The sequence below is a fragment of the Dermochelys coriacea genome, chromosome 4, assembly GCF_009764565.3.
Source record: "Dermochelys coriacea isolate rDerCor1 chromosome 4, rDerCor1.pri.v4, whole genome shotgun sequence".
Lineage (NCBI taxonomy): Eukaryota > Metazoa > Chordata > Testudines > Dermochelyidae > Dermochelys > Dermochelys coriacea.
In genome coordinates, this window is record NC_050071.1 from 2869501 (window position 1) to 2885024 (window position 15524).

Here is a 15524-nt window from a genome sequence, read left to right on the forward strand (position 1 = left end):
TACCTAGAGATGAAGGTAAATGTAATGTTCTGATCTCATTTGTTCTGTGCCGGGTGAGTGCCCCAGTCAAGGATCTGCCCTGGCTCAGGCAGCAAGGCTGACATGATGCAACAGGGCTGGCAGGATGGAACACAGACTTGGTTGTCGTGAAATGATCACTTATGACACAGAAGGTAAAAGGGAGTTAGGGGAAAAAGAGGAAGCTAGTGGGGAGAGGTTAGAAGACAGCATACGTGCTTTGTCACCAATCCAGAGAGTGCATCTGCAGTGGGGATTTTGCTGTTGGCTGCGTACTGGTATCATCATGCTGTCCAGAAGGCATAGCCACCAGCAAATAGCAATCAGACAGCTTGAGGGTGGGACATGTGGAATGGGGCAACACAGGAGAAGTTGGGGGTGGGGGTAGTGGATTAGTGGCTCTTAGCAGCATGCTTAGCCAAGATTTTCACGGCCCAGCTTGATGCAAACCCACTGTAAATGGGGGGCAGAGAAGCCAGCTTTCTTACTATAGCGTGGCTCCAGCTGTAACCCACCCCTCCTGCTAGTCCACACACAGGATTGTTAGAGGGCCTGACTAGGCTAAGCCCAGCGCCACTAAGATTAACTGACTGTGCCCTGGGGCCAGGAAGGCGTTTTGAGGCTCAGTCATTACCTGGACGGGTTCTCCTGACAGCTGCCTATTGTGGTTTCCCTTCAAGAGGCCGGCGGAGGTGAATGAGAGCACAGGGCCACTTACTCTTCCAGGATTCACAGGTTGGTGACTTGGGGCTAGATGCACAAAGGGACTTGGGTGCTTAAAACCCAGAATTTGGTCCCACGGGGATTCACAAAACCCCCGCTCAGCTGCCACTAAACCCTGTTGATTCCTAAGCTCCCTTGGCACCTATATTTTTGCTGTAAAGTTTCTCTAGGTACCTATGTTTCTGCCTCTGAGCATGCACCCTGCAGCCTCATGCCAGGCCTCCCTACCTCTCAGTCCTAGGGCACGGCACGAACCAGGCGAAAGTAGGTATTCCCCTGCCTAAGGCACCTGCAGGGCCTGAGCCAGGAAGTGTGCTCAAAGCTCACATGCTGGACTGCGCCTCTATAGACAAGTTTCAGAGTAGCAGCCGTGTTAGTCTGTATTCACAAAAAGAAAAGGAGTACTTGTGGCACCTTAGAGACTAACAAATTTATTAGAGCATAAGCTTTCGTGAGCTACAGCTCAGTTCATCGGATGCATTTGGTGGAAAAAACAGAGGAGAGATTTATATATACACACACACACACACACACACACACAGAGAACATGAAACATGATAAACCCATTGTTTCATGTTCTCTGTGTGTGTGTGTGTGTGTGTGTGTATAAATCTCTCCTCTGTTTTTTCCACCAAATGCATCCGATGAAGTGAGCTGTAGCTCACAAAAGCTTATGCTCTAATAAATTTGTTAGTCTCTAAGGTGCCACAAGTACTCCTTTTCTTTTTTTCTATAGACAAGCTTACAGAAAACACGTGGGCGAGGACCACCTCCTTCCTAAGCATTAGCCCTGTGGCTGAGGGCCTCACTGAGGATAAGGGCAACTCACCCGCTTCATCAGGTGGCAAATCCCAGTTCAAATCTCTTCTCCCTCGCAGGTTATGGGGGGACTTGAAGCAGGGGCTGTCCCACATTCCAGCTGAGTGTCCTAGCAGCTGGGCTACTAATTCAGAGGAAGGTTTTCTTCCACACTTCCCCCTCAGAAAATCTGGTGATCAAACCTTTTTAATACAAAATGTTACAATACTGTTGAGAAATAAGTAATACCCGTGTGCACACGTGAGTAGGTAGCTAACAATGTCAGAGGAGCAGGCTAGTGCATGTCGAATGCCACCAGGCTAAAGGTTAAAATGGTTTACATCACTCCTGGATACGGTCAAGTGATTCCTTCATTTGAAAATGCCCACCTCTTTTGGCAGCATGTAGCCTGCAGAGTGGCTGATTTTGGCTTTGCTCCCAGCTGACCTATTCATCAGACGATCAGCTGGGATGCAGAAGCCACTTTCTGTACTTGCTTTTGCACAGGTCTGTGCCACAGGGCCAAAGAGGGACGGTGGAGGCTTCATGTAACAGCCTGGCCACACTCACGCTGCTGCTCACCAGATTTAGAGAAGCCAGACACTGGACCCCCATGTAATAAATCTGTGGCCAGGGATTACTTGTTTGCTTCGTGTTGGAGAGACACAAGGCTGTTGGGTTTGCTCTTTTTAAATAACACACTGATTCTCCCTACTGGAGCAGTAGTTCTTCTCCACCATGATTTAAAGTAACATGCTCTCTCCATCAGTCTGGGATTTGACAAAAGCCCTTCTTCTCTGAGCTCCGTAGCTGGTTCTTAGGAGGTGCTGGGTGCTCAGCACTTCTAAAAAGTCAGATTACTTATTTATTCAGGAGCATAAATAAGGAGCAAGGAGCTAAAATTGTAGGCTCCAATTTTTAAAAATCTTGGCTTTGCACGTGTAAGTGAACATAGGTCATGCTACTGTATAATGTAGGGCTGTCGATTAATCGCAGTTAACTCATGCGATTAACTCAAATTAATTGCGATTAAAAAATTAATCTTGTTTTTCTACATGTTTTTCTACATTTTCATGTATATCTTGAATTCTGTGTGTGATTGAAATCAAAGTGTATATTTTGATTACAAATATTTTCACTGTAAAAATGATAAACAGAAGAAATAGTATTTTTCAATTCATCTCATACAAGTACTGTACAAGCAATCTTTGTCCTGAAAGTGCAACTTTCAAATGTAGATTTTGTTGTTGTTACATAACTGTATTCAAAAACAAAACAATCTAAAACTTCAGAGGCTACAAGTCCACTCAGACAAACAAGATTATTTACATTTACAGGAGATACTGCTGCCCTCTTCTTATTTACAATGTCACCAGAAAGTGAGAAAAGGCATTTGCATGGCACTTTTGTAGCTATCTTTGCAAGGTATTTACGTGCCAGATATGCTAACCATTCGTATGCCCCTTCATGTTTCGGCCACCATTCCTGAGGGCATGCTTCCATGCTGATGACGCCCGTTACAAAAATGAGTTAATTAAATTTGTGACTGAACTGCTTGCGGGAGAATTGTATGTCTTTGGCTCTGTTTTACCCACATTCTGCCATATATTTCATGTTACAGCAGTCTTGGATGATGAGCCAGTACATGTTGTTCATTTTAAGAATACTTTCACTGTAGATTTCACAAAATTCAAAGAAGGTACAAATATGAGATTTGTAAAGATAGCTACAGCATTCAACCCAAAATCTAAGAATCGGAAGTGCCTTCTAAAATCTGAGAGGGATGAGGTGCGGCGCATGCTTTCAGAAGTCTTAAAAGAGCACCACTCTGATGCAGAAACTTCAGAACCCAAAACACCAAAAAAGAAAATCAGCCTTCTGCTGGTGGCATCTGACTCAGATAATGAAAATGAACATGCGTCTGTCTGTACTGCTTTGGATGGTTTTGGAGCAGAACCTGTGCAACATGGACACATGTCCCCTGGAATGGTGGTTGAAGCATGCACATCTGGCACGTAAATATTTTGTGATGCCGGCTAAAACAGTGCCATGAGAACACCTATGCTCACTTTCAGGTGACATTGTAAACAAGAAGCAGGCAGCATTATCTCTTGCAAATGTAAACAAACTTGTTTGTCTGAGTGATTGGCTCAACAAGAGGTAGGACTGAGTGGACTTGTAAGCTCTAAAATTTGTCATTGTTTTATTTTTGAAAGCAGTATTTTTTGTACATAATTCTATACTTATAAGTTCAACTTTCATGATAAAGAGATTGCACTACAGGACTTGTATTAGGTGAATTGAAAAATATTTGTTTTGTCTTTTTACAGTAGAAACACTTGCAATAAAAAATAAATATAAAGTGAGCACTCTACACTTGGTATTCTGTGTTGTAACTGAAATCAATATATTTGAAAATGTAGAAAACATCCAAAAATATTTTAAAAAATGATATTCTATTATTGTTTAACATTGCGAATAGTCGTGATTAATTTTTTTAATCACTTGACAGCCCTAGTATAATGTGTGCATACTAGAAATATAAATTCTCAGAAAACCAGCTGGACTGTTCCTAGGAAATGTGATTTCCAAAGGTTGAGTGATGAAGTGGTTGTAGATGAAAAGGGGGTTGGTTTATGAATGATAAAGCAAGCTGTTGCTGGAGTTTAGAGTTGTGGACCCTGACTCTCCAGTCTAGCCAAGAGCACTTAGGGTTAGTGGAGGGGAGCATGGCTGCAGGGAGTAGGTTGTGGCTCCCTGATTCAGAACATCCCAACTTCAGTGCAAGGTGGGGCTCCCCAGTGCAGACCTAACTTACTCCATGGGCATGAAAAATCTTCGATGGTTGAGTGAAAATTTTTGCTGCAATCAAAAGCCTAAAAAATTTACCTATTTTTCACTTTTTGTCTAAATGTTTCCTAGGTGGGGAACCACTTCCCAACCAGCTCTGCAAGGAATTATTCCAACTGAGTAATGAGGGGATACATTAAAGGAGCTTTTAATTTGATTCACTGGAGAGCTGGCCAGACCTGTTGTAGAACTGATGACTGCCTGAGCCTAACTACCATAGCATTAAATTAATATTACATTCTCAGATGACTTCACCTGGATGTTAAATCTGCCCTCAAACTGTATACGATTAGTGGAGGCAGTGCTGAAATTCTTCTCCTGTTATTTCTGTTAGTGTTCTTGAGAGCTTCTGTTGTTTCACACCATGTTCTGTCCTCAAACTCTTCATGCTGCTCCTCAGCCTCTAGGAGACTGTTTTATTTAGCTTTTTATTATGCAAGGATAGAGACTGTGTTTTCCTTGGTTTTCTGAATTTATTTTCTCCACCCTGTGTTCCTGGGGAGGACCAGTCCCTAGTACTCTAGAGTCTAGCTGCCCTGTCACATTTCCATTTCTAGTATGAACTGTGCACTAATCACTGCTAAAAGCAACACTTTTTGCTGCTGTTGGTGGCAGTAGTGGTTTTTTCAATCAGGGAAGATGATTAAGCCGAGTATTGCATATACAATATGCAAAAGACTTGTTCTGTGCTGCCAGGACCCAATGTGCCCTCAGTGGTGCATTCACTGAAGGCTGGAGATTATTAATTTACTGCATTTTGGCACCATCCGCATCTTTTTCCAAACATTTCCATGCAAAAATTTTCTCTGGCTGTGCACCCCACTGTGCAAAACAGGGAGGTCACGGATTGGACTTTAGCTGCGTGATTCCTATGAACATTAACAGGAGGTGCACAGCTGAGCTAACAGCTACCATGCTGCAAATTCCCCCTGAGTGTGTCCAGTTCCTTATTTATTTCATTTTGATCATTGGTTCTTTCCCCACTCAGTTTAGTACATACTTGCTTTCTCTGTGATCTGTCCGTGGTACTTGCTGTACTTACTTGTAGGCTCAATTTCCACAGATGAACTGCAAAGCCAAAACTGAAGTTGATTTCAGTCCAGATTTATGTGCTGAGTGCCTCCACTCAACAGGTGTTGGGGCGAGGGGGGAGGGCAGAAATTGAGCATACTGATAAGTTTTGTTACTTTTTTTCATCCCCCTTCCAAGGAAATCCTTCTGGTAGTTCAGTGAAAATATTGCTGCATATGTAATCATAAATATCAAAGTTCATTGCAATCGATGTACTGTCCAAGGCATTTGTGGTGTCACACTCACCTTAGGTGCAAGCGGTCATCTCTAGAAGATGAAGCGACCTATTTTTTTTAACAAATATTTTCCTTTTTTTCTTCTCCCTGGCCCTTGCTCCGTCTGTTCCAGTGCATTCCAAGAGACATTTAAACCGTGGGTTTCTTTCTTGCCCAAAAAGGTCCTGCACTGCACCAATCAAAAGTGTTCCCTGAACTCTAAGCAGATTTAGAAACTGAGGCACAGAGAGATTAAACAATTAGTCTAAGGTCACACAGGCGAGTCTGTGTCAGAACTGGGAACTAAACTGGGCTCTCGAGACTCACTCCAGTGCCATAATGACATGACCATCCTTTGTCCTAAATCTCTCGTGGATGGGACGTCTCTTCTTTCCCAAAATCCTGCTTTCAGTGACTTGAGCACCACCACCATGGAAGCCTGTGTCAGAGAACCAGTCAGACCTCAGGCCTCCCGCATTGCAGTCCCTCGCCAACTGTAAAGGATCACAGGCTGCCATCACTACCTTCTTGCACCCTGTGTTTTATTTTGCTACACTGAAATGCCATCATGTATGACTATTGGCCGAGTCAAATCCACTCCCCAGGCAGTGAAAATGAAGCCACATGAGAGGCTGGAGTTATATTCTCAACTCCACTAGAAACGACCTTGTACAACCTCAGTCATCTTATATGCAAAATGGGGGAGAGGGGAGATGACAGTTGTGGCACCCGAGGGTGGAAATATTAAGACTTCATTAATAATAACAGTTGTGAAACAATATTGTCAGCAGAAGAGGAGATCTGAATCTATGGTCTGGCTTGCAGCTCAGTGCACCTTTCCCTAGGTACAGGCTATTTTGTGGCTCTGGTATTGGACTAAGATTCAGGAAGTCTGGGCTTGATTCCTGGCTCCCAGGCTTCCCATGTGACCTTAGGCAAATCACTTAGGCTTTGGCTAGACTAGGAAAATGCGTGTCTTAGCTAACATCACTTAAACCCCACTGCAGATACTGTTTAAAACTGCAATCCTAGGTTTGCCACTACAGTCCCCCATGACCACTAGCCTGGTTCTAAAGTGCATCTGCATAAGAACATATAAGAACATAAGAATGGCCACACTGGGTCAGACCAAAGGTCCATCTAGCCCAGTGTCCTGTCTACTGACAGTGGCCAATGCCAGGTGCCCCAGGGGGAATGAAAAGAACAGGTAATCATCAAGTGATCCATCCCCTGTCGCCCATTCCCAGCTTCTGGCAAACAGAGGCTGGGGACACCATCCCTGCCCATCCTGGCTGATAGCCATTGATGGACCTATGCACTAGGTCTTTGGTGGCTACCCAAGTGGGTTAACTAATATGGCATTAACAACAGTCTTTTTCCTAGTCTAGACAAGACCTTAATCGTTCTGTGTCTGTTCCCTGTCCGTAACATGGGGGTAGTGCTGCTTGCCTACCTTGATGGGGCAGAGGGAGGCTAGATTACTCAATGACTATGAAGGGCTGATCCAGGACTGATGGGGCCACACACAGACTGGCCTAACTAGAAAGCCAATTGAAAAGCATTTGCCACTCATGTCCAACAAACAATGGACCTGCTGCTTGCAGCTCCCCGTGATGTCAGAACTGGGTCTCGGCTCAGGTAATAGTGCTTTAGGCGTTATTTGTTCCAATCCATTTCCAAGTCAGGAGTCTCCTGTGAGCCATGGTTTTGGAAAATGAGCATGTACCTGGTGGAACAAACCAAAAGCGCAGCACGCAGTGTGGCTGTGCTGGAGAGAGATGGGAAAAGGTTCTCTTTGCTCCTGGTTAGTCAGAGCCAAATGGGAAGCACTCCAAAGTAAAGGATCACAGGTTGCCATCTGAAATGGCATGTCTCGGCTTGCAGATAGGGCAAAGCAACACTATCCTCCCATAACTAGACACAGCTGTGGGTGCGGCACTCACTGCCTGGGGCATGGCTGCCATCTCTGACAGCGTCCTAATGGTGCTTCTGGTTCCTGCTCTTGCACGCACTATCCTGGGAGGAAGCGCCGCTCTAGTGATGGTGTGACAATCCCTGCTTCCAGAGGGGCTGCTGATTTCCAGAGTGGTGAGCGGAGACACGAAGCCTATCAGTGCTAGAGCCCACTGGTTCACGTGTTCTCCAGCTGCTCATTACAGTCTGTATGTCCCACAGCCTGGCAGTTGGCAGGGAGGGTGGGGGGGAGTTTGATACCAGCACTAATCTCAGCTTCAGGTTTTCTTTAGGAAATCGGATTGCAATTGCAAGTGCTGCTCACTTGGGGAAATCTGTCCCAGGGCTCCCCAGGATGGGTCAGTGCCTTCATCCATAGGCGTCAACTCCATGGGTGCTCCGGGGTTGGAGCACCCACAGGGAAAAATTAGTGGGTGCTCTGCACCCACCAGCAGCCAAGCTCTCCACCCTACCCCACCCCCTGCCTCACCTCCTCCTCTGCCTCCTCCCTGAGCGCACCGTGCCCCCGCTCCTCCCTCCCTCCCTCCCAGCGCTTGCAGCCACTGAACAGCTGTAGCAAGCTCTGGGACGGAAGCGGGAGGAGTGGGAACATGGCATGCTCAGGGGAAGAGGCAGGGAAGAGGCGGGGCTGGGGATTTGGGGAAGGGGTTGGAATAGGGGCAGAGAGGGGGCGGAGTTGGGGCAGGGACTTTGGAGAAGGGGTTGGAAGGGGGGTGGGAAGGGGCAGGGGAGGGATGGAGTTGGGGCGGGGCCAGGGGCAGAGGGGGTCGAGCACCCACCGGCACCATTAGAAGTTGGTGCCTACGCCTTCATCCTGCTCTGGGACCCATTGGATCAAAAAATAAATAAAATAAAATCAGAGTGGGCAGAGACCAAGCCTGGGAAATATCAGCCAGATTGGTGAAAGCTGAGAGAGCCTGAAAACAGGAGTAATCACAGGACCAGGTGGGCAGCCTTAACTACAGCAGCAACAACAAATCAGCTGTAGATAGCTAAGGACATGTAAGCTCTTGGTCAAGTCTGACAGTGTCTCATCAGGTGAAATCCTGGCCCAACTGAAAGTAAAAGGAGTTTTTCCATTACTCATCAGTTTCAAGACTCAAAAGGACTGTTATGCTTTTACACTGACCTCCTGCATAGCACAAGGCCAGAGGATGTCACGCAAAAATGCCTGCATCAAGCCCATCTGGTTGAGCTATAGCACATCTTTTAGACAGAGAATCCCATCTTATCTCACCCACTATGGCTAACAGTTCCAGTGCAGTTGTGTCTAGATCCCCCATGCTTGGATGACGTATTGTTCTTCCCTTGGGCCACACAGTAAGCCTGGTTCTAATGATTTCTCCAAATACAGTCCCAGTGTGAACCCCTGGATTTTCCCTGTCTGAAGAACCCTCCCATTCACAGGCACATCCTCTTCCTCTGTACTATTCACTGACTGCATGGACTAGAAGCGAAGCCATGCTGAAAGCTGTAAAGCTACCAAGGACTGAATAAAATCTCCTTTATCATCATGCTGTCAGGAATAAACTGATTTGCTGGTCAGCAGAAAAGGTTTATTTATCTGTTTAGTTTCTTTAGACCAGTGGTTCTCAACCTTTCCAGACTACTGTACCCCTTTCAGGAGTCTGATTTGTCTTGTATACCCCATGTTTCACCTCACTAAAAACTACTTACTTAAAAAATCAGACATAAAAATACAAAAATGTCACAACACACTGTTACTGACAAATCACTTACTTTCTTATTTTTACTCTGTCAGGTTCCCTCCCCACTCTGAACTCTGGGGTACAAATGTGGGAACCTCATGAAAGATCCCCTAATTTCTACCAGCTTAGGTTAAAACTTTCCCAAGGCACAAATCCTTCCTTGTCCTTGGATGGGTACTGCTGCCACCACCAAGTGGACAAAGATTCAGGAAAAGGATCACTTGGAGTTCCTGTTTCCCTAAAATATCCCCCCAAGCCCCTTCACTCCCTTTCCTGGGGAGGCTTGAGAATAATATCCTAACCAATTGGTTACCAAGTGAGCACAGACTCAACCCCTTGGGTCTATAGCCATTTTAGATTTAATTTTGGTGAATAGCGAGGACCTCATAGAAGAAATGGTTGTAGGGGACAATCTTGGCTCAAGTGATCATGAGCTAATTCAGTTCAAACTAAATGGAAGGATTAAAAAAATAAATCTGCAACTAGGGTTTAGGATTTCAAAAGGGCTAACTTGCAAAAATTAAGGAAATTAGTTAGGGAAGTGGATTGGATTGAAGAACTTGTGGATCTAAAGGTAGAGGAGGCCTGGGATTACTTTAAATCAAAACTGCAGAAGCTATCAGAAGCCTGTATCCCAAGAAAGGGGAAAAATTCATAGGAAGGAGTTGTAGATCAAGCTGGATGAGCAAGCATCTTAGAGGGATGATTAAGAAGAAGCAGAAAGCATACAGGGAGTGGAAGATGGGAGGGATCAGCAAGGAAAGCTACCTAATTGAGGTCAGAACATGTAGGGATAAAGTGAGACAGGCTAAAAGTCGAGTAGAGTTGGACCTTGCAAAGGGAATTAAAACCAATAGTAAAAGCTTCTATAGCCATATAAATAAGAAGAAAACTAAGAAAGAAGAAGTGGGGCTGTTAACACTGAGGATGGAGTGGAGGTTAAAGATAATTTAGGCATGGCCCAATATCTAAACAAATACTTTGCCTCAGTCTTTAATAAGGCTAAAGAGGATCTTGGGGATAATGGTAGCATGACAAATGGGAAGGAGGATATAGAGGTAGATATTACCATATCTGAGGTAGAAGCAAAACTGAAACAGCTTAATGGGACTAAATCGGGGGGCCCAGATAATCTTCATCCAAGAATATTAAAGGAATTGGCACCTGAAATTGCAAGCCCATTAGCAAGAATTTTTAATGAATCTGTAAACTCAGGAGTAGTACCGAATGATTGGAGAATTACTAATATAGTTCCTATTTTTAAGAAAGGAAAAAAAAGTGATCCAGGTAACTACAGGCCAGTTAGTTTGACATCTGTAGTATGCAAGGTCCTGGAAAAAATTTTGAAGGAGAAATTAGTTAAGGACATTGAAGTCAATGGTAAATGGGACAAAATACAACATGGTTTTACAAAAGGTAGATCGTGCCAAACCAACCTAATCTCCTTTTTTGAAAAAGTAACAGATTTTTTAGATAAAGGAAATGCAGTGGATCTAATTTACCTAGATTTCAGTAAGGCATTTGATACCGTGCCACATGGGGAATTATTAGTTAAATTGGAGAAGATGAGGATCAATATGAACATCAAAAGGTGGATAAGGAATTGGTTAAAGGGGAGACTGCAACGGGTCCTACTGAAAGGCGAACTGTCAGGTTGGAGGGAGGTTACCAGTGGAGTTCCTCAGGGATCGGTTTTGGGACCAATCTTATTTAATCTTTTTATTACTGACCTTGGCACAAAAAGTGGGAGTGTGCTAATAAAGTTTGCAGATGATACAAAGCTGGGAGGTATTGCCAATTTGGAGAAGGATCGGGATATTATACAGGAGGATCTGGATTACCTTGTAAACTGGAGTAATAGTAATAGGAAGAAATTTAATAGTGAGAAGTGTAAGGTTATGCATTTAGGGATTAATAACAAGAATTTTAGTTATAAGTTGGGGACGCATCAATTAGAAGTAACGGAAGAGGAGAAGGACCTTGGAGTATTGGTTGATCATAGGATGACTATGAGCTGCCAATGTGATATGGCTGTGAAAAAAGCTAATGCGGTTTTGGGATGCATCAGGAGAGGCATTTCCAGTAGGGATAAGGAGGTTTTAGTACCGTTATACAAGGCACTGGTGAGACCTCACCTAGAATACTGTGTGCAGTTCTGGTCTCCCATGTTTAAAAAGGATGAATTCAAACTGGAGCAGGTACAGAGAAGGGCTACTAGGATGATCCGAGGAATGGAAAACTTGTCTTATGAAAGGAGACTTAAGGAGCTTGGCTTGTTTAGCCTAACTAAAAGAAGGTTGAGGGGAGATACGATTGCTCTCTCTCTATAAATATATCAGAGGGATAAATACAGGAGAGGGAGAGGAATTATTTCAGCTCAGCACCAATGTGGACACAAGAACAAATGTGTATAAACTGGCCACCAGGAAGTTTAGACTTGAAATCAAACGAAGGTTTTTAACCATCAGAGGAGTGAAGTTTTGGAATAGCCTTCCAAGGGAAGCAGTGGGGGCAAAAGATCTATCTGGTTTTAAGATTCTACTTGATAAGTTTATGGAGGAGATGGTATGATGGGATAATGGGATTTTGGTAAATAATTGATCTTTAAATATTCAGGGTAAATAGGCCAAATCCCCTGAGATGGGATATTAGATGGATGGGATCTGAGTTACCCAGGAAAGAATTTTCTGCAGTATGTGGCTGGTGAATCTTGCTCATATGCTCAGGGTTTAGCTGATCGCCATATTTGGGGTCGGGAAGGATTTTCCTCCAGGGCAGATTGGAGAGGTCCTGGAGGTTTTTTGCCTTCCTCTGTTGCATGGGGCATGATTGACTTGAGGGAGGCTTCTCTGCTCCTTGAAGTCTTTAAACCATGATTTAAGGACTTCAATAGCTCAGACATGGGTGAGGTTTTTCATAGGAGTGGGTGGGTGAGATTCTGTGGCCTGCACTGTGCAGGAGGTCAGACTAGATGATCAGAATGGTCCCTTCCGACCTTAGTATCTATGAATCTATGAATCTAAAGGACACTGAAAAATCAATCAGGTTCTTAAAAGAAGAATTTTATTGAAAGAAAAGGTGAAAGACTCACCATTGTAAAATCAGGATGGAAGATAACTTTACAGGGTAACAAAAGATTCACAAACACAGAGGGGCTTCCTCTATGCTCAGTTTCAAAGTTGCTAAAAACAGGAATAATCCTCCCTCTAGCAAAGGGAAAATTCTCAAGCTAAAAACAAAAGATAATCTAACCCGTCTTGCCTTATTTATTTACTCTTTTTGCAATATTGAGACTCATTTTAGAATGATTTCAGGAGAAGTTTTCTGACCTGATGCGTCTCTGCTTCCCGAGAGAACACACAAACAAAGAGCACAAACAAAGCTATCCCCCCACCCTGCCCCAGATTTGAAAGTATCTTCTTTCCCCATTGGTCCTTTTGGTCAGGTGCCAACCAGGTTATTTGAGCTTCTTAACCCCTTACAGGTAAGGAGGAATTCTAGGCTACCCTTAGCTGTATGGTTATGACATGCTCTATGATTATAAAATAAATTGGAATATAAATATTGTATTTACATTTCAGTGTATAGTATATTATATAGTGCAGTATAAGCAAGTAATTGTATGACATTTTAGTTTGTACTGACTTCGCTAGTGTTTTTATGTAAAACTAGGCAAATATCTAGATGAGTTGATGTACCCCTGGAAGACTCTGCATACTTTCAGGGGTACGTGTACCCCAAGTTGAGAACCACTGCTCTAGAATCCAAGTCGATACACAGTAGCACTCCTGCCATTTGTCTTTCTCCTTAACTAGTGCTCCAGAAAATGAGTTATTTTTGGATCAGTTACAAACATACATTGAGATGCCTTTAGGATTTCATCAGACTGATGTATAGGTATTTAATACAAAAAACTTAAAAGTTATGTTAGAGAATGTCAGCATATTTTCTTGGCAATTATACTTGTCATAAAAGTCATTCCTTCAAGACAATAGCAGACACAGCAAGTCTATCCACTTCCTCCTGGGAAGGGTAACCATGCTTCTCAGTCACGATAACCTGAAATGTATGTTACAGTCTGAAATCTCACCCTAAAAGAGAAGTCTCATAGAAAAATACTGCACAAAACAAATTCCTACTGGCCTAGGGAGGTTGGACTAGATAAGATATGGAAAAGCCGCATCAGGTTATTTCTGTGTTCCTTTCTTAAATAGACTGTACCCCAAGCCAGCAATCCTGTAGGTGAAAAAGCCCTTACTAATATCTTGTTTGAAGTTTAGCTTTATCTCCTTGGGTTTTACTCTCCATCCCGAGCAATAAACAGGTTCTTGCTAAGATCTCTGGGTAATCTCAGCTTCATTTTTTAAGGTTAACTTCTCAAAGCTTTTTCTTATGCATGTGCTTAGATGGAGATAATACTCAAGCTAATTAAAGTCTGGACAGCAGTGAGTGATAGTGGAGGAAAGGACCTAGTTATAGTGGTAGATCTAAATTCTTGGTACACTGTGCAGCAGCCATAAAAGTGGCCAATAAGTAAAAGTGGCAATAGGGTGCTGGTTTGTATCAAGAAGAGTGCATTACAGAGGGCTAAAGATGTGTTTTCACAAGGTTTTTCAATCATTCCCATGGGACTGGCCTCAAACAGATAGGTCAAACCACATTTTAGTGGGGAGACTGTCTCATGGACATCCCTGCTCTCCTTCCATTCACAATTACACAAACCACCTCCTCTCCCATTCATAATCCTATGGCTTCCCTGGGACAGCTATGAATAATTGCTTAGAGGGGAAGGTAATATTAAGAAAGCATTTAAGGCCATATTTTCAAGAGTGCTCAGCACCCATAATCCATGCCCCATGACTCTTTCTTGACAGAGTCAACCCATCTGCTCCCAACCGGCTTTTACAGTGGAATTAAGTTAACTATTGCCTACACAGATATGTGAAACATTATTTTGCCCCTCTTATTCTCTGCCACAAGTGTAAAACAATCATAAAACCCGTCCCGAAAGAAGAATTTCAGAGCAGGCCGTCAACTTCAATTTAATTCAATCACAAGAAGGCTCATAAAAGACATTGCATACTTTCTCCAGGCATAATTGCTTCCACACTGCAGTCCACCATGATACCAAGTTTGACATATATAGTCGGGAATGTAACTTTTTTCCCTGTTTAATTTTTAAAACCAACATTCAAACACTGAAATGTGAGGGGAGAAATACCTGCTTTTAAAGTCCATTCGTAATCTGGAATAAAAATACTACAGACCCTGCCTTTATTACAAAAATACACAGCTCTGCTGAGACTGACTTCTTATTCTTTGGAGCCAGTATATACCAGGGCAAATCTTCAAAAGTGCCTAAATCCCTAAAAATATCACTTAGGAGCCTTTGTCTTACTGAAAGTCAAGGGGCTTAGGTGCTTTTGATCATTTAACCACTCTCCTTAAGCAACGATATGATCTTGATTCTCCTTTTTGCTCTGGGTAATTTATTTTCAAATACTCAGTGAACGGGGACCAAATTTGGTCACAATCTGCGGCACACCCACTTGCTGGATAGCAAGTCTTTCCCCTTAGAAGAACTCCCAGTATACACTGCATCGTTTCACTATTGATGGTTTTAAAGTAAGGCTGCATTTTTGAAGCAAATGGACTAGCTGCACAAAACATTTTTCATATCATATTGAGACAGGACAACTAAACTAGCAAATACCCATTGGTCTTGGAGGGGTGGGCAGGCCAGCTTTACATTAGCGACAAATTTGACAATTATTATTCCAGCATGTGGAGAAGCTCATCATTTGGTTTGTATTGTTAGCAGACTTACAGCCTTTGAGGAATGTTATAAAAGGAGAGGTTACTCTCCTTGTGCAGTAGCTGGAGTTCTTTGAGATGTGCCCCCCATGGATGTTCCACTTCAGGTGCACATGCACCCCCACCTGCCTTTGATAGAGATTTTTGGTAGCAGTGCCTCTTCAGCCATGCACCCTACACATCCTCATGCCCCATATCAAGAGTATAGAAGGCTATGTGGGCAACCTCCCCTCAGTTCCTTCTTATCAGCCTGTAGCCAGAAATGGAGCATCGAGCAGGCTTCACTTCACTTCTATTTCACCATAGTTTAGTTGGAGGTTTGTTGCTCTTTCCCCATTTGAGTTTTTTTTCC